General features: G+C 46.0%; 1 protein-coding gene across 1 annotated transcript in view; it reads left to right on the top strand.

Annotated features, from left to right (window-relative positions):
• The window catches only part of cdkal1 (CDK5 regulatory subunit associated protein 1-like 1), a 301229-nt gene that overhangs the window by 5460 nt on the left and 281633 nt on the right, over positions 1-14136 (top strand). The gene's annotated exons all lie outside the window — the stretch shown is intronic.

Below are 14136 nucleotides of genomic sequence, written 5' to 3'. Positions count from 1 at the left end.
GAATTGTCAGCAATTGTCAACATCAAACTGTGTAGAAACAGATGTGCTATGTATACTCTACCACTAGGGGGACTATAAGACAAGAGAACACAGGTTGCCAATGTGGCTGATGTACTTGTAGAGTGAGCACATGGCTGAGTGAATGTGGTGTGTGGCTTGCACTGTAGACTGAGTGGGAGATATTGTGTAAAAATCCAAGACCATATAGTGAGCATGCCAGTTGCCTTACCGTAGACCTACTTTAAATCTATAATTAAATAAAAGTACAGTTTTTTTTCTTTCTCAGAAAGTAGGTGTGTAGCTGTTTTCTATTCCTGTTCTTGTTCCTGTGCGGGAAATATCTGCCTTTCTCAGAATCTGATTACTGTATATTGCTTCTGTAGAGGTTTTAAGGTCTATAGCGGATAAAGGTGCAATTCAGTACAGCGTAATGTAATAACGTCTTGGTAATAAGATCAAAACGTGCTCTTATGGGTACTGTTTTCTATTAGCTGAGTTGGCTTTCTCTACTTACTGTACTGAAACACATGCCATCCCTGGACCTTCTTCATGTTTGCTAAATGCAGAGGTTACATTTTGTGCATGCCAATAACTAGGATTTGAATGTTATTAATCATTTATGTTATTATAATTTGGGGTCACATGGATGACCTGTCTGGTGATACGGGCTTTATGCCCAAAGTTCAGGATGGTGACATAGTGGTTAGCGTGTCTGCCTCACAGTCACAAGATCTATATTTGAATGTACGCTGGAACATCTCAATTTTTTTTTTTTCCCCGGGCACTCCAACTTGCTGCCACATTTTAACAATCTATCCATCCATCCATTTTCTTCTGCTTTTCGGGATCGCAGAGGCAGCAGTGTCAGTCGGGAAGTCCAGACTTCCCGGTCTCCGACCACCTCTTCCAGTTCCACCGGGAGGACACCAGTGGTTCCCAGGCAAGCTGAGACATGATATCTCCAGCGTGTCCTAGGTCTCCCCCAGAGCCTCCTCCCGGCCAGGAATGTCTGGAGCACCTCACCAGAAGGTGTCCAGACTTGATACCCCAGCCACCTCAACTGGCTCCTCTCGGTGTGAAGGAGCAGTGGGTCTACTTTGAGCTCCTCCCGAATGACTGAGCTCCTCATCCTATCTCTTGGGGTGAGTCCAGCGACCCAACGAAGGAAACTCCTCCATTAATCACCATCTTATCGTGGTGGAGGGGTTTGAGTGCTCCAGCGATCCTAGGAGCTTTGTTGTCTGGGGCTATATGCCCTTGGTAGGGTCTCCCAAGGCAAACAGGTCCTAGGTGACGGGCCAGACAAAGAGTGATTCAAGAAGGCTCTATAAGAACCGATAAAAGCAGAGACCGCACCTCGCCCGGACATGGGACACTGTGGGCTTACCCTGGATCCAGGCCTGGGGGAGGGGCTTCACCCATTGGACCTGTGGAACTTGTCTGGGACCAGCCTGAAGAAGCCTCACGGGATCACCGCCCCGTAGACCCACCACTTACAGGGGGGAAAGGGTTTTATTTTTGGCAAAGGGAAAGGGTTTGGTGCATTGTGTGTTGGGTGGTGGCTGAGGGCAGGCGGCTGGGCGACCTGGTATTTGGCAGCCATGATTCTTGGGAGAGTTGCTGACAAATTTTTTTTGTTAAACTTGTATACCTTTTTAATACGCCTCCAGCAATGCTCACTTCCAACACCGCACACACATTTCGCCGGAGCACTCTTCACAACAGCAACACAACACTGATCAACCAATCTCTGTCACGGCGAACGAGGTGCTTTCACAAAAGGTGGAATTATGAACATCACAAGCAGCAACACAACCACATTAAATTTTTTTGCAGATTCTGGTTCCATAGTATTACTGGTTTTGCTGTGATAGTCATGACAATTTGTGTATTTTATAGGGTTGGGCGTGTGTGCTTTTTGGGTTGGTGAATAAAACGTCCGTTAATTAAATGCAAAAATCCTTTACATTTATTGATGCAATACGTCAATGGACAATTTTGTCCAGTAATTGAGAAATTGGTGTAGCTTGACTAACTTTTGTAATGGGATGTCGGCCTCTGCCCACATTGCTACACATTCTTCATGAAACTGCAATGCCGGTGCTTGTGATTAAGAGATATGTAGTCACAGATACAATTCTAACTACATATGTAAGATATTTTTTATCACACGCTTGGGTAGTTGGATATGGGCCGAATTATTTTGAATTATTTTTGTTCTTGTGTTCCGTGTGTGTTGAACGTCTCTTTACGGCGAAGACGAGCTGGCTGCAAAAATAAACACGCTTCTGGTCTTTTTTTCCCCCCCCACTCAGAACCTGCACTTAGTCATCGGGCATTCTAAAACGCTCCTTACATAAAGCGGTAAAACATTAAGCACGGCCGCAATAGCATGCTAAGCTAAACTAACCCTACTTAACTTCCATTCCCGCTCTGTAAGAGGAGATTCCGCCAACTTTTGCCGGAGTTTATCACCATTTCAACATGTTAAGGTCGTGTTTATGACATTCCTCCACGAATGACACATCCGTCAGGGAAATATTCCCCCACACAAACGTTCATTCTCACAATGGCAACATTCATTCACATTATGTCAGTTTCCGTGAGATTCCTTGTTAAACAGTAAATTCCGTTTTTATTGTCCAATTCTGAGATTCCGTTTACGCGGAAATCATAGGGCCTTACTTAATTAGCAATTGTATCAGTATTTGTTTGTATTATTATGATACACATCCATATGTTGTTGGCATTGCATGATGCGGAACCCCCTCTGACAGAGGTTAAAGTGGCGTAATGGTCGAGTTTCTGTCATGAGCCATCTTGATTGGTATTTTATTACGCTGTCATGTGGACTTCATCAACAATTTGGAAATAATGCTTCCCTTCTTTGTCAGTTTCAGTCGCTGTTTGATTCGTGTCTCATTTGAATTTCCCTTAGTTAGTCTCTTTTTCTGTACATCACATTTTCACAGACACACGCCTTTTGCTTTCAGGGTGAGTATTGTTCTTTACCCTGAGATTGTTCGAAGAAGAAATTGCCTGTCAGGGCCACAATCAGAAATGATGACGGTGTTAAGGCTATATGCTGGGTTTTGAGTGCTGTGTGGAATGCAGTGCAATTGTCTCGAATGACATGAAATTGCTGCAAGTGTATGGGAGAGTGGATGAGCGTTGAATGCCAAGGACTGAGAGAATGTAGTGTCTGGTCTGCAGCATAACAGGTGGAAAGTTTTCATTTTTGTATGTGTTATGTCCTCGGCGAACAAAACAGCTGACCTCATGTGAATATCAATGCGATGCTGCGTTAAGGCGTTTTAGACAAAGACCATGCTATGAAAACATGACATCACCTCCTCTCTCTCTGGTTTTCACAACCCCCCCCCTCCCCTCCCCTAACTCTTTCATTCTTTCTCAAACTATGACATCACCTGGTGTGATGCGTAGTAGCAGTTGTGGTGGCGGCCTCTAGATGGCATCCTTACCTCAAGAGACGGCGTGTTTTTAGTGTAAAAAGATGAGGTCATGTATTTGGGAACAAAAAAAAAACAATGCACCATGTCCTTCTCATTCACAGTTTCAAATGTGTAACTTTTTGTTCATTAATGTGAATTGAGCCAAACAGTTGAAGGGCGCAGTATAGTGCTTTATTTGTTTCTTGCTAAAATAGAATATCAGTAATCAAACCGGTGCATTGTACTTACTGAAGATGCTGGGGGGATGAGGAACAGCTGAAGTGCTCACACCTCCTGTTTTTGTCTTTTGTCCCGATCGCTTGAACAAAACGTCAGATTTTACCAGGCTTCTTTGCTTTCATTGTGTTTACACCTGCTGAACTGCCTGCACTTGGCACATGCTGGCCAGCACTCAATGCTTCTCTCAGTGCGACCAAAGAGGGCACTGTTAACCTACGATAGTACACTGCCAGCAAATGAACTATAGTGGAGCAGCATGCCAGAAACTGACTTCATAGATGGGCGTGTACACAAACGCACACATGCAGTCCTCCTCCCCTCCCGTTCCTTGTCGTTGCCAACCGGGCCTCACACAACACTTCAGTTATGATTTTTACATAGCGGTTAGGCAAAATGACTCCCTTGTACACAATGTCAGCCAAATAAGGTGTGCCGAGTTCCTTGTTTGGACAGGCAGTTGGAGGATATGACTTCACAGAGGCGGTGTATTTTGATAAAATGTACTGGGATGCACAGGTATTGTAGGTCTGACCAACATTTTTTGAAATTTACTCTAGCTTATAAAAAATGATGCTTCTGTGAATTCTAATGTGGAGTGTGTAGAAATGCCATTCCTTAATAAGTACTCACCTTTTTTCAACGTATGCAACACATTTGTAATTTATATTTGAAAAATTTGTCTTGGTTAATTTGTCTGTTTTTTTTAAAATTTTTTACCACTCTTGTTTTTCAGACGCTCCTGCTACTCCGTGTGATTTGTATTACATCACTGTGTTAGAGTATTCTCGCTTTAAGTGTCTGCGCATGGACCTCGCACAAGTGGCACCTCATTCACAAAACGGAGGGTGAGGATTTTTCTGATTGGCTGACTGCACGCTACGCAACATTACACTGCCGCCGTGTCATAGCCAGTGAAGCTTTAAAATCTTGTCTCTGACTCCGCCTCTCGCATTTACAAACGCTTCGACAGGCGCACGGTAGCAGAGGTGATGAGAAGTGGTTTTATATAGAGTGATGTAACTTGCGTGTCATTGTTGACAGCCGCCAGTCAGCAAGATCAGACGGACTGCTTTGTGTGAGAAATACACTCTCCATCTTCCTGCTGCTGCGCTGCTATATGTCCGACAGTTCACTCTGCAGACTTGGAAAGGGTAAATAGTGACGGGGTGTGGAAGCGATGCAAGGAAAGGAGAGGAAGTATCTGTGAGGAAGAGGGCAGAGTAATGGATGAAGGGTGTAGCCGACAGAGACAGATGCTCTTGAACCCAACATCGAGCGCAACAGACAGTCTGGCAGAAGCAGGGACTAGTGAGATGCTGTGGTGACGGCATGCTGCAGTAGCGCAGGCACTTTTTAAAGGCAACGAGGTAATAATAGAAAACTGAAGTAGACACTTGCTGCAAGAAATATAACGTATGCTGAAATGCAGAACTAAATGCGTACACTTACATGCCTACAACTACACTTGGTGCTATTTATACTAAGACTATAAGCGCAAAGTGGACGTTTGACGTCTGGAATGGCTGTTAATATGTAAATATGGATATGCAAATTCATATGTTGACAGGAGGTACAACCCTTTAGAATATTATATTTGTCACATAAACACATGGAGCGCCTAATTATCTCTTACTGACTCACTGTGCTTAAAAATGGCACATTTATTTAGTCTCAAGCACATAACTAATCACCTTTATTTGTCATTTTATCCTTGCGAGGCTCTAAGTGGGTAAAAGTGATGTAGGCAGAACCCCTTACTTGTGTCTTTTGTATGCTACATCTCGCCGACACACACACAAACATTTCCAATGGCCTTGAATTCATCTAAAGCCTACGGATAGACCATGAGTCCAAGCAGTCAAGTGTAACCATTTAGAGGCCAGGAAATTGGAGTGATCCCAAGCCTTGTGTGTATGCACATGCGTGTGTGTGTCCGGGTGATCCTACAAGGTGACCCTCGTGTATGCAGCACCCAGGAACCTTTTAGAAGCAATGGGATTAGGTAACCCAGCCAGGCCTGCTTTTAAAATTCCCTTGAGAGAAATGGGGATGGATAAAAGAAGAAAGTGGGATAGCACGAGGGAAGGAGGGATCATCGCTCAATCTCATCTATTGATTACTGCAAGGATAGGAATTTGGACCACATCACAAATCTGATGAAAATTGCTATTGCTACAAAAAATGTACAGGAAGTTAAATTGGTGTAAGGCCATAAACATGACCGTTTTTTTTTTTTTTTTAACCGAAAATTTATTTACAGGATAGCTGAAAACACAAACGTTTGAAAATGGTTCTTAACCCTTTAGGCGCCAGGATTTTTTTTTTTTTTTCCAGTTTTGACATTACTATTTTAAAAGGTTGTAGCTTGAAAATGGTTAGAGATAAAGGCATACTATAAATAAGAAAAATCAACTGTATGACCCAAAGTTTGTGATGGGAGTAAATTTACCCATCTAATTTGCATATTATGTCACCAGGCTCAGAATTTGTCAGATCCCTGTCTCCACGATACCAGGTCATCAAAATGTCTGATCAGACTTGTGATACTCTTACTCATCTCTCAAGCAAACCCGGCCATCATCGTCATTTACAGCGGGATCTTGAACACCACTGCTGCCTCAACAGCTATTATCACCCCTTTGATTTCAAATCCAAAAAATGTTTTTCCGTGAGAGCCATATAATATTTTTTTTGACAGCTAAATGCATGCATTTTTAGGCAAGACAAAACATTTTAGAATGTAGTAAGTCTCTACATTTATTCTTTGGCTTGGCTTGGCAGGAAGTTTACTGCTTGACCCCTCAATGACCCGGTAGGCTACCGCTTTATCCAATTATAATTGTGTTTTGGTATCTGACCCCGAAATGATCGGAAGGACAGTTGACATCCACACTGCGGTAGAGAATAGATAGCTGGATTAAAATGCATTATAATGTTTTAGATTTTGAACACTGATTTCTGTAACGTTTTTCTTTTTAAAATGTCAGCGAAAACAAAAGGAAAATTTAAGTCTGCTACCCCCGCCCCCACCATTACCAGTGTTTTGAGAACCCGCCATGTTCCCTCCTGCCACCCTGAACACGGTGAAGCAAAGCATCCGCTCAAGTATATGCTGCGTGTGGACTTGCTGCCACATGCCCACGGTGGTTCACAGTCTATAACGTCCTGAACTTTGCATAAAAACACACCCAGAAATGTTGCTCAGATTGTAGTTACAGATGTCCGCCATCTCCTGGTGTAAAGTATTAACTACATGAGGCACCATATTTGCAGAAATGGCTTGTTAAATTCAGAAATGTTGCTTGTCTCAATTTTGCGACATTGGCGCTTAGAGGGAAAAAGGATAAGTGTTTAAAAACAGCAATACTGAAAACAGTTTGTGGAATGGGAAGTGCATTAAGCAGACCCTCTAGAGTTGCGATGCTGCAAATGCGCCAGTTCATGCAAATTCAACCAGTCCACTTTAATTATGTACAGTCTCGCAACTTTCCCCACACATTTTGAAAAATCTCAATTTTTGCCAGTTTAATTTCTCCCTGAGCAGTGCTGAAACACGCACGTCAGCTGTTGAACCAAAACTTCTGTTTGTTTCTTTTGCAGCCAAAGCAGATACAGCAACATGGAACAGTAACTCTTTATTGCTCTAATGGCACACCTCTCGTACACACTCTTAGTTCAGACCCTTTTCCGTTCCCGTCTACAGTGCTAAGCCGTCTGGGTAATGTAGTGAAGGAACATTTTCATCCAGAAGTGAAAGTTTACGATCGACTAGCACTTTTCAAGCGTAAAACATACAGTACATGGAGAATGTGTGGAACTTGTGGACTGCAGAACACATAACGGAACTTTTGTTGGTGTTTTTATAATACCGCAATTTGACATAATGAGTTCAGGAAATGTACATTTTCTGTCCATCTAATGTCTACTTGTGAGTTAGGTTTTGTTACTATGTGTAGTAATGAAACAAGCGAAACATCAATATTTGTTTCCAAACTATGCACACTTTTGTGTGCAAGTAAAGTTGTTAATTTGCTGAAATCCTGTGCTTTTTTTGGGGTAAATATTAGAATAGTTAAACCATGGATAACAAATTCATAAAATCACAAGCTGATGCAATGTTATTAATTAAAATAAACCTTAAACCATCACAACTTTTGCAGCAAAGTTTTGATCAAGCATTTGCAAAATCAGGCATTTAAAGCTGCGACAATCACAAAAAAAGCCAGCGTAATCTTGGAGGGACTGACTAAGCGCCTAGTCTGGACATTAACAATACATTTATTGCACATTTACTGTACTGCTAATACGTCTCTACTCATTTATGCAGCGGTGAAACCTTACTAATCAAGGTTTGCATTCACATATCACATACGAACAGATGAGACGCATCAAAACGGTTGGAGCTCAGATTTATCTACAAGCTGTGACCCTGAATTTTGGAAGCAAATATGTCTTAATGCTTCCCGGTTAATCAATAATCCCAACCTACAGCTGATTCAGTTTAAAATCCTTCATAGAGTACACTACACAGGACATAGAATGTTTAGAATGGGCTTAACTGACTCTAACATCTGTACACACTGCTCAGACCATAGAATAGATGACTACTTACACTCCATGTGGACCTGTGCTCCCATTAAAAATTTTTGGCACGGAGTGTGTGAGTACCTATCTTTGGCACTTGGGTTCTCCATTCCTACCTCTCCTTTACTATGCCTGCTGGGCGATCTCTCCACAATTGATGTAGAAACAAATCAAACACAGCTTCTCATCACTGCATTAAGCATCGCCAAGAAAACCATTCTCATCAATTGGAAATCAAGGAAGAAACTGAACATAGCTCTTTACAAAAATCTTTTGTTAGATCATATAGCTATGGAGAGAATGTCTGCTGAATCTAAAGAACAAATGTCAGAATTTCAGTCTATATGGGCACCAATAATTAATTCCCTGACCTGACTCTCAGGGGGGTGAGGGCATCTGTCTCTGCCCCTGGGGGTCTCGTTCATCTGGCGTGGGGTGTGGTCCTGGTCGCTGGGTGGGCCTGGTACCTCGGGGGCGGGCGGTGGCGGGCGGTGGCGGGCTTGGTGTCCCGGGTCTTCTTTGCTGGGCTGCCTGCCTGGGGGGGCTGGTGGGTGGGGGTGGGGAGGGGTCCGGGTTGGGTGATGGGGCGGGGGCGGGGTCGGGGGGGTCGCCCAGGGGGCGGCGTTGGTTGGCCTCCGGGGTGGTGGGTGGATGGGGTGCTGCATCCTGCTGGTGCCGGGCGCCTACTGCTGCTGGGGGGGCCCGTGTGCGGCTGGTGGCGCTGGCTCTCCCTCGCCTCCTTTGCCTCTGGGGGTGGGGCGGGGACTGCCCTGGGCCCTCCTGCTCGGCTGCCGCGTGGGGCCGTCCGGTGTGGGGTGTGGGGGCCGGCCTCTCCCCCTGGTGGGGGCGCGGGTGCCTGAGCCCAGCTGCCCCCGCGGAGCCATCTCCCCTGGGTGGGAGGGTGGTTTGGGTTGCCCCTTTTTATTTATTTATTTTTATTTTATTTTTTTTTTAAATTATTTTATTTTATTTTATTTCGCTGATTTATGTGTGTGGTGTATGTGTGATAGGTGGGAGCTGCCTGTTATCCTCCGGCGCCTGTGGCTGTCCCCCGGGTGACGGGGGGCGCGGAGGTGGGGGTCGCGGATGTGCGGTTTGGGCTCGGGGTGGGGGGTGCGTGGTGCTGGGGTGGGGGGGATCCCTTGCTTTCTCCCCTCAGGGACGGGGCCGCTGTGGCTCGGTGGGTGGGGCGTGTGGGGGCCGTGGGCGGGTTGCGCGGTGGGGCGGGCGGCGTGGTGTCCATCTGCGTGGTGCTTCCCGGGATCGGCGGGAGGATGCTTGCTCCGGGGTGGGGCGGTCGGGGGGTGGCTTTGGCCGGGGGCTTGGGGGTCGGGCTGGCGGGGGGCTGGCGGGCGGTCCCTGCTGCCTGCTGGTGTCAGGCTGGTCCTTGCTTCCGGGCCGGCGGTTGTCTCCCTCCCTCCGGGGTTTCCCCCTTGGCGTGTTGGTGGATGGGCGGGGGGTGGGGCGGTGGCCGGTCTGTGGCGTGGCGGTGGGCGGGGCGGGCGGGGGCATCTGCTTGGGCGCCGGGCGGGGGCCGCTCCTCTCGCGGGCCCGGTCGTGCGGTGCTTGCTTCTCTGTCCCTCCCTGGCGCCTCTGGCCTGCGTGCTTCGTGGGTGCGGCCGTGCTCCGCTCTATGTGGGGTCCGGTGCTCTTGTGGTCGTCGTGGTGTTGCTCCCTTGCCGGCCGTGGTGGTATGCGGGGGGCGCGTGGGCGCGGCTCCCGCTGTCCTGGTGGCGGTCGGATCTGCCTTGGGGGCGTGTGGCTTGTCCGTGGTGTTTGGCGGTTTGGGGGTGGCGCTGTGAACGCTACCTCCGGTGGGGCTCCGGTGTTGGGGGGCACTGGGGGTATCGCCTCTGGAGGGTTGGGTGGGCCGGACTGGGCATCCTGGCGGGCCGGGTAGGGCCTGTGGTGTGTCCTGCGGCACGCCCGAGCCTGGGCTGTGGTGGGCGGCCGGTCGGTCATGTGTCCTTGGTCCCCCCCCTGCTCGGTTTGGGCGGCGTTGGGGTGTGGGGCCCCCGTCCTTCCTGTGCCACTGCACCACCTCACATATATATAGGACATTGGGGGGTGGCCTACGGTCGGGCGTGATTGGGGAGGGGAGCTGCCTTGCGGGGCTCCTTTGCTCCTGCTGTGCCACTGACCTGTTGCCCCCCAATTTTAATCGCAGAGTAGACACTTAGGGTTTGGGGGGGCTGGCCAGGTGAGGGGCCCTCCGAGCGGCAGCTGTCCCCCGATTTTAATTGCATCATTAGCTATCATCCACATACACTCCATATACATGCACACAGATACACCATCCTCTTTTATTTTATTTTATTTATTTATTTATTTTTTTTAATTGCATCATAGACACTATCACACCTTATCACATACACGGGTGGGGCGGGCTGGATTGGGGTGCCTCGTGCACCTCGGCGTCTGCCCGCCAGGGTCGGCGGTGTGGCCGGGGGCCTGGCCGTCGCGGTGGCTCGCCCGGGGCGGCCTGGCCTGTGGGGTGCCCTTGTCTGGTTCACCTGCCCTTCCCTGGGGTGGCCCTCTGGGGCCTGTTGATGCCGGGGCTTGCGCCGGGGGGGGCGGCTTGCGGTGCCCCCCCTGGACTGACACGTGCCGCGGGCGCCTCTGCGCTCTTGGGGCGGGTTCGGCGGTCTCCGGGGGGCGGTGCTGGTGCTTCGGGTGCTTCCGTTTCCTTTTCTCTTCTTCTCTGTCCCCTCCTGCTCCAGTCCGGGCGCTCCAAATTTGCTTTATAACAAGCATCAAGGTCGAATAAATTTTGTATGACAGGGGAAGTGTATATCACACTTCTCTCTGGCAGAGTAAATCTGTTGAGCACTTGACGGCATTTAGGTATACAATTCTATCTGCTTTAAAGGCTGGACAGGACAGGGGAGAAAAAAAAAAAAAAAAAAAAAAAAAAAAACGGTTTCGTCTGAGAGGACAAGCGGTTGATGGGCATGTTAGTGCTATCAACAACTACTGGCCTGGCATGCATATTACAGTGTTTTTGGTCGTTTTTGCAGATCGTTTTGACAACATTGTCAACTGTACGTGCAAGCTTTTCAGAATGGAAAAGGAAAAAAAATAAACATTTTATTACTAGGTGGTTGCTGTGTCAACACATACGATGGAGTACTCCCCTCTCCTGGCCCCGCTGGCCTGCGCTCACACTGAACATTCAAGAGATTCAAGAGAGTTTTATTGTCATGTGCATAGTAAAACAGCAGTTATACCATGCAATGAAAATCTTATTCTGTTCATTCTCCCAAGAAAAGAAAGAAAACACAAGAAAGAATAAGAACATAAGAAACATAAACATATATACCAATAAATTAAGCAGCAACAAAAAGAAGAGACATTCATACAAATAAATATACAAATAAATAAGTAATAAATAAATAAAGTGCTATGAGTGTGTGTTGCGTGCGGCGTGTGTGAGTGCTTCGTTGAGAAGCCTGATGGCCTGTGGGTAAAAGCTGTTGCCAGCCTTGTGGTCCTGGACTTCAAACTCCTGTAGCGTCTGCCTGACGGTAGGAGTGTGAATAATGAGTGTTGTGGATGTGTGCTGTCCTTGATGAGGTTGTGTGTTCTTCGTAGGACTCTAGATTTATAAATGTCTTGCAGTGAGGGGAGGGCTGCCCCAACAATGTTCTGTGAGGTCTTGATCACCCGCTGGAGTGCCTTCCTATCACGTGTTGTACAGTTACCGTACCAAACAGTGATGGAGGCGGTAAGGACACTTTCGATAGTGCATCTGTAGAAGCAACTCAGGATTGTGGTAGGCATGCCAAATTTCCTCAGTCTTCTCAGGAAGTACAGTCTCCTTTGGGACTTCTTCAGAATTTGTTGGGTGTTGTGAGACCAGGTGAGGTCCTCGCTGATGTGTGTGCCAAGGAACTTGAAGGTTTTCACCCTCTCCACCTCAGTGTCATCAATAAACAGGGGTCTATGCGGCTCCTTTTCCCTTGTTTTTGGGTCGATGATCATCTCTTTAGTCTTATCTGTATTGAGATTTATCAAAACATTCTTGTGCCGTCACTTTTACACCACTGTATTATGACAATTTTTGTCTTATTTGAAGTTTTTCTGTTTGTTTTTGTTAGGTAATTGCAATACGAGTGATTGCAATAATGAATTATACTCACGAGTGAATAAGCTTGTCGTGGTTTATGACTTAGTCAATTCTTTGGTTGTTATTATTAAGAACCGGTGGCGAGTGATTGCATTACAACTATAGTAGGATTTGTGCATGTTCCATAATTGAATGTGCATGTGCGTATGGATCCGTGTATCCGTATCACTTGACGCATGTCCATTGCGCGTGTGCTAACTTTCTCTCGCCGCACAAATAGACTACTACTGTATTTTTAGCATTTTTCTTTCACCTCATATTTGGTGTCAAATGCATAAAGGTAAGTTTTAATGACTTATTGAGTGCTAATGTGCACATTTGTATCAAGTTGATTCATGATCTCTCTGGAAAAACTCCATGCTTGAACTGGCGGATGGTGGGTCGGCATTCAGATGTTGTCTTCGTGTTACACAATACATAATAAATAAGATAAATAATGTACGAACCCCAATAAGACAATAGAAACATCCCCATGCAAAAGTATTATAACAAGAGTCACTTATAAAATAACCTCCCAACATATTACTATACATATGAAGTATGGTTATTGACCAGTTACGTTCATGCATTTAAAAAAAAAAAATAACTACCACAGCACGTGACGTCGCAGAAGTGGTGTCGTAAAAATTAGCTAAAGGAGTAAGTGACGTAGTCCATGCGCATGTGCTGGACCGATTGCGTTCCGGGTACGTATTGCGCAGTGACACTATTAACTAATTAACCCAACATGTCTCTTTTCACACACGTGAGTGCAAGCGCAACAATAGGAAAAACTTAATTAATCTTGAAAGTTAAATTATGTAGCTGGACATAAAGAAGGAATTACGTTTTGAGTGTTATTCCCCATTACCCATAGAAGCCAGCGAGCCAGTCACATTTGGCAAAATGTCTTCCTCTGAAACAGTAAAAAGTCCCACACGATCAACGGCATGCTTGTTTACAAATGAGCTCAAGGGAAGTTACGCGTTTGCAGCCCATCACAGAAAAGGTGCGCATGATTTACTCAGCCTAACCCACGTACAGCAAAGTACGGGTAATCATTTTGACTTTTTAATTGGTTGTCGGAGCTATTGTTAATTATCGTGCACCCCTGAAACACATGGAGGAAAATAACTGCAACCTTTCGTGGTTTCCACTTTGGTCTCGTGCTTAACCTGTTCCTAAAGCAACACAAAGTAGCAGTAGGTAACACAAGTTCAACTAGGATGAGAGTTGAGGCACTAATGCACGATGAACAGAGCCAGCAAGTGCTCATCAGAGTTACTCGCAGTCAAATGAAGATTTCGTGGGAGGACAAACTTTAAGACGTTGTACCTGACTTCTTGACAGTCGCAATGAAAGAACCAAAGACAGACTGATATTGTTTGACATTTTCTTTGTTGCATTTTCATTTTCACTCTTTTGGAATAATTACATTACAAGCAGATCCTTTTTTTTTTTTGTCTTTCTTTCCACTAATTTGTTCTTTCTTCTTCTTTGTTTCCCCTGTCATCTTGACTCAACAAAACACATGTGTAATTTCTCTCATGAAAACGACATGAATGCTTGAAAGACATTAGCAATTAATGTGACATGCGAAGCTCATGGTGCGGGGGTGTGGATGGGTAGGAGGCAAAAGAAATCTAGAGCGAGGCCTTCAAGGACATGCAACAATTATTTTCAAAGCTGCCTTTAAGCCCCCCTTTTTTGTGTTGTTTTGGAAGATGACTCCTGCCTTCTATCAGAGTATCCAGT

The sequence above is a fragment of the Dunckerocampus dactyliophorus genome, chromosome 7, assembly GCF_027744805.1.
Source record: "Dunckerocampus dactyliophorus isolate RoL2022-P2 chromosome 7, RoL_Ddac_1.1, whole genome shotgun sequence".
Lineage (NCBI taxonomy): Eukaryota > Metazoa > Chordata > Actinopteri > Syngnathiformes > Syngnathidae > Dunckerocampus > Dunckerocampus dactyliophorus.
This window is presented reverse-complemented; position numbering and strand designations above follow the sequence as displayed.